The sequence below is a fragment of the Lampetra fluviatilis genome, chromosome 12 (genome assembly GCF_964198595.1).
Source record: "Lampetra fluviatilis chromosome 12, kcLamFluv1.1, whole genome shotgun sequence".
Taxonomy (NCBI): domain Eukaryota; kingdom Metazoa; phylum Chordata; class Hyperoartia; order Petromyzontiformes; family Petromyzontidae; genus Lampetra; species Lampetra fluviatilis.
Genome location: NC_136286.1, coordinates 2,432,925 through 2,438,924, shown reverse-complemented (window position 1 = coordinate 2,438,924; position 6,000 = coordinate 2,432,925).

Below are 6,000 nucleotides of genomic sequence, written 5' to 3'. Positions count from 1 at the left end.
CACCTGTGCTCCCCACTGTGAGCGTCGCTCCTCGGCAGCTGTTGGAGGGCGACTGCCTCCAACTTCCCAGCAGCGTCCTTCACGAGCCTCATCCACAGAGGCCGATCTTGACACCGCTGGTACCGGCCATCGGCAAGTCCAACCACCCCCAACATCCTCCTGTACCCCATCAGCCCATCTCTTCTCTAGCCCATGCCGCGACCGTTTAGCCCCATTTATGCAGCCAAATAGACGCTGCTAGGGCATATATATACACGTCAAAGAACAACAACAACCGCCATTCGCCACTAAGTGGCGGTGACATCACCACGGCATTTGTGCCAGGCTATGTGCACGTTGGCAGGAGGTCACGGGGCAGACCCAGGTGCCACGGATCGACTGACCTAGATCGACTGGCCGATGCACCACCTGTGCCCCCTACTGTGCCAATCTAATGAACCTAATTCATATACACCTCGTACACGTACATGCATACACCCTCCATTTCCCGAAAGGTCAGCCGATATGTTTTTTAAAAATATATATAAGGCAGCATCAATGAAGTTCAACGTATATGATGTATGACCAGCTATCGCCAGCGGCCCATTATTTAGTTATGTTTTATATTATTTGGTAAAGCGGTAATTGCCACACGACAATTATATTATTCACAGAGCCACGGGGAGATCAGGTGCGTGACTCGCGCGCGCTTCATCAGCCCCAGGGGGGTGGGAGCGTGAGTTTCGAAATCGGTAGTCGTGGCATCTCAACGTGTCCTGGATTGCCCCAAGACTTAGGATTAGATGACATCAGCACTGGGGAGACAAAGGCGGCCGGGCGTGGTGCTAGGCCACACCATCCAGTCGTTCGCCGTGCTGGCCTGAACAGGTGCTCTCTAACAGAACTTACCCCAACAGTATGTTAAAGGCGATACGTGGTGGTCTTTGTCAGTATGTGGCAGCGTGTGTCCACCGGCCACTGAGTGTGTCAGCATGTGTCACTGAGTGTGTCACTGTGTCAACGCGTGTCAGCGTGTTATTTAGCATGTCCGTGTGTGTTAGCGTGTGTCACTGGGTGTGTTAGTGTGCCACTGAGTGTGTCACTGTGTCAACGCGTGTCAGCGTGTTACTTAGCATGTGTGTTAGCGTGTGTCACTGGGTGTGTTAGTGTGCCACTGAGTGTGTCACTGTCAGCGTGTTACTTAGCATATCCGTGTGTTAGCGTGTGTCACTGGGTGTGTCAGTGTGCACTGAGTGTGTCACTGTGTCACTGTGTCAGCGTGTTACTTAGCGTGTCCCTGTGTGTCAGCGCGTGTCACCGTGTGTCACGCACGTGTACGCGCAGGCCTTCATCAGCTGTGGGCAGGTAAACACCGCGGGTTGGACATTGTCCCGTCACCCTCGGCAGGTGAGATAAGGGATCGCGTAAACACTGCCGGTGAGCGTGGGAGGCTGTTTGCGCTCTTCCTGTTGTTGTTGTTGATGCTGTTGCCGCAGTTGCTAATGTTGGCGGTGGTGGCTGTGTTGTGTCGCGATAAGGAATCATTCGCCACAGTGACGCGTGTTCAGTGGCGCACAGTCAACACGAGGGTCGCTCCTTCTCCTCTGCTGCTCCCCACGTCTGGACCCCCTCACTCTCATGTGACATACATATCCTCGTCTTTTTATTATCTCAATACAATAGCCAACATATGTATCTGTGTAATGTTGCTGCAACTTAACTTGTAATTGTACTGCATTTGTCCGTGTGCGCATGTCTTTGTGTAAGTGTCTGTTATGGCGGTGTGTGCTTATGTATGTAGGAATGTGTGTGTGTGTCAATAACGATGATCTGAACCGGTCCTGGACCTCCCCTAGGCGGACTAAGCCTTAAATGAGTACCTGGTGCGATGTGTAAACATCGCCACTTTGGGAGACAAAGGCGACCGGGCGTGGTGCTGGCCACCCACCCCCTCGTGTGCCGTGCCGGCCTTCATTAGTGCTCGCTAACAGCACTTGCCCCAAAAAGTGTATTAAGGCTATCGGGGGATCTTTGTCTTTGTCACTGCGTGCGTCTCATTTCATGTTGTTTCCAGTTTGATGTACTTGTGCTATGATCAGTAATGGTGCGACTGACGCTACATGGAATGTATTGCGTGAGCTAGCGTGACAACACAGGTGTTTTTGTATCTGCTTATCTCCTGTACAGGACTTTTATATCTGCTTATCTCCTGTACAGTACAGGACTTTGTTCTTTGTTTTGCATTTTTCAGCTTGGTGACCCAGGTCACTCTTGCAAATGAGACTCATCCTGGTCTCTTTGAGTTCTTGCCTCGTCTTGATTTGTAATTTTGAAACTCTCTCACTCCCTCTACCTGGCTCTCGTCCAGGCATTTAAGGCCTTCCCCTCCTCCTCCTCTTCCGCCAACGACTGACATCACTTTAGCCGGGCGACGGCGGCGGCGGTGGTGGCCAGCGAGGGTTGGTGGAGCACACACAGATGTTGCCAAACTCCTTTTCCCGTCTGTGTCGAGGAGGAGCCGTGTACCCTAGCTGACCAGGAGAGCCGAGATGGTGGTAACAACAAAGTGTGGACTAATTTCAGCTGTCCCTTCTGAGACGCCGCGGTGGTGAGATGTTAACTACCTCGCCTGGTATACAGGAGGTCGTGGATTCGATCCCGATCCCGACCTTGACACCTGTATATTTGGAGTTTGCGTGTCTCTCTCCCCGTGGTAGCGTGGACTTTTATCCGGGTCCTCCGGTCTTTGCCTCCACATTTAAGAATCAACATGCGTTTAGAGTATTTGGGTGATATAAATTTCCACGTGATAAGCCACTTCATTGGCCTATTATTTATGGCCAGGTCACTTCTGAAAGAGTGGGCCCTACCTAGCAAGATAAAACGTGGTTTATATTGAATGTATAATATGGGCATACGTCTTGCCCGCTCGCACGTGGTGGTGTTCTCCGGGTGCTCCAGTGTCCTCCCATGTGTGTAACTACTCAACCATTGTCTGAAAACATTTTAATATCTATGGATTCCTTCATTTGCCTTCCTCTACGGTTGTGAGGTGAAATTTTCACGAACGACGATGCGATATGTAAACGAAACATTACATTCAATTTAACATATTTTATCATTCCATTGTCACCTATGAGTACAACTTAGTGGAAAGGCAATAGCGGGTGGCATTAGGGTATGCTGGCCCCTGTCATGAGAATGTGGAATTGACACCGCTGGCTCAGAATCGGCAAGAGGGAGGGACGCTAAAATGTGCAGGCACAGAGACAGGGAAATACACTAAGAAAATTAGGGGGGAGATATACATGGAGACACGGACATCGATCAGGAGAGAGACACAGAAAGCCACGCAAACAGGGAGAGACGCAAACACGTGGAGAGAGACGCCCACGCAGCAACACAAAGGGAGACGACACAAGGAGGCACGGAGAGACATACAGAAATACGCGTCGAGATACCGCCACGTAAACGGATAGGTACGAAAAGACAGACATACAGACACGGAGAGATACAGAGAGACAGACAAGCAGATACTCGGAGACACACAAACACCGAGAAACACACACACACACAGAGACACTGACGCACACACGTGGAGAGAGACACACTGAGAGACAGAGAGGGACTGCGAGCGAGAGAGAGACACTGAGAGACAGAGAGCGACTGAGAGAGAGGGCACCGGGACCGTTCTCTGCTCGCGAGCGCGTCGAGACGGAGTCGTGGCTCAGGACTCCCCCATTCCTCCTCCCCCGACGACTCTGCGGACAGCAGCGGGCTTCGCTCCGCGTGTCTCGGCCTCACCACCCTGGCGACCGCCTTGCCCTCCCCTCCTCCCCGCGAGAGACGATTACTCATCGCGTGGAGTCATCGCGGTCGATGGGAGCGAGGGTGCGTCGCGCAGTGCCGACGCCGCTCCGTCGGTCGTTTTCCGCCCAAGAGACCCGCGGCGGGGATGGGGGGCGGAGTAGAATGTGAGAGGGTTGGTGAGGTGACGAGAGACATTGAGTCAGGTGAGAGAGAGACTGAGTCAGGTGAGAGAGAGACTGAGTCAGATGAGAGAGAGACTGAGTCAGGTGAGAGAGAGACTGAGTCAGGTGAGAGAGAGACTGAGTCAGGTGAGAGAGAGACTGAGTGGGGTGACGAGAGACATTGAGTCAGGTGAGAGAGAGACTGAGTCAGGTGAGAGAGAGACTGAGTCAGATGAGAGAGAGACTGAGTCAGGTGAGAGAGAGACTGAGTCAGGTGAGAGAGAGACTGAGTCAGGTGAGAGAGAGACTGAGTGGGGTGACGAGAGACATTGAGTCAGGTGAGAGAGAGACTGAGTCAGGTGAGAGAGAGACTGAGTCAGATGAGAGAGAGACTGAGTCAGGTGAGAGAGAGACTGAGTCAGGTGAGAGAGAGACTGAGTCAGGTGAGAGAGAGACTGAGTGGGGTGACGAGAGACATTGAGTCAGGTGAGAGAGAGACTGAGTCAGGTGAGAGAGAGACTGAGTCAGGTGAGAGAGAGACTGAGTCAGGTGAGAGAGAGACTGAGTCAGGTGAGAGAGAGACTGAGTCAGGTGAAAGAGAGACTGAGTGGGGTGACGAGAGACATTGAGTCAGGTGAGAGAGAGACTGAGTCAGGTGAGAGAGAGACTGAGTCAGGTGAGAGAGAGACTGAGTCAGGTGAAAGAGAGACTGAGTCAGGTGAGAGGGAGACTGAGTCAGGTGAGAGAGAGACTGAGTGAGGTGAGAGAGAGACTGAGTCAGGTGAGAGAGAGACTGAGTCAGGTGAGAGAGAGACTGAGTCAGGTGAGAGAGAGACTGAGTCAGGTGAGAGGGAGACTGAGTCAGGTGAGAGAGAGACTGAGTGAGGTGAGAGAGAGACTGAGTCAGGTGAGAGAGAGACTGAGTCAGGTGAGAGAGAGACTGAGTCAGGTGAGAGAGAGACTGAGTCAGGTGAGAGGGAGACTGAGTCAGGTGAGAGAGAGACTGAGTGAGGTGAGAGAGAGACTGAGTCAGGTGAGAGAGAGACTGAGTCAGGTGAGAGAGAGACTGAGTCAGGTGAGAGAGAGACTGAGTCAGGTGAGAGAGAGACTGAGTCAGGTGAGAGAGAGACTGAGTCAGGTGAGAGAGAGACTGAGTCAGGTGAGAGAGAGACTGAGTGGGGTGAGGAGAGACATTGAGTGAGGTGAGGAGAGACATTGGGTGAGGTGAGAGAGGGGAGAGAGACTGAGTCAGGTGAGAGAGACTGAGTGAGGTGAGAGAGAGGAGAGCGACTGAGTGAGGTGAGGAGAGAGCCTGAATGAGGTGAGAGAGAGGAGAGAGACTGAGTGAGTGAGCTGAGAGACTGAGTGAGGTGAGAGAGAGAGGAGAGAGACTGAGTGAGGTGAGAGAGAGAGGAGAGAGACTGAGTGAGGTGAGAGAGAGGAGAGAGACTGAGTGAGGTGAGAGACAGAGGAGAGAGACCGGCAACCCTTGGCTTTCCCACCGCTTCCGCGCTGCTTCCCACCGACAGGAACAACTCCCTCGCCGACTCTCCAACCTCGCGTCTCCCGCGGGGGCTGAGACGGGAGACGTCTGGCTGGCCTCGAGAGAGAGAGAGGGAGGGAGGAGGGGAACCCCCAGGACGTGTGGGGGTGTTGGGCTGGAGAGAGAGGAAAAGGTCGTCTGTGAGACGGCTTCAGTGGCGCCGTGCGTAGGACGGGTGGCTCAGGACTTGAGCCGCAGATCGCGTGGCTCATGGCTTGAGGGAACCCTCGCAATGGCCAGGATAGGGGGGGGGCAACGTGTAGGGTGTGCGCTGTCGATGTCGTCGTGCATCGGATGAGGGCGTCATGGGTCGAGACGCCGTGCGTGTCGCAGGGTGGAGGAGGGCAGGCGACCGAGACGGGCACTGGGGTGGAACCCAGCTGTCGGCGAGCGAGGGGAAGACATTTAAACAAAACTCTGCAGCCGGACGGACGGCGGCGGCGGCGGCGATGAAGCTGAATGAGCGGAACTTTGAGATCGGAAAAACGACTTTGGTAACCGCTGCGG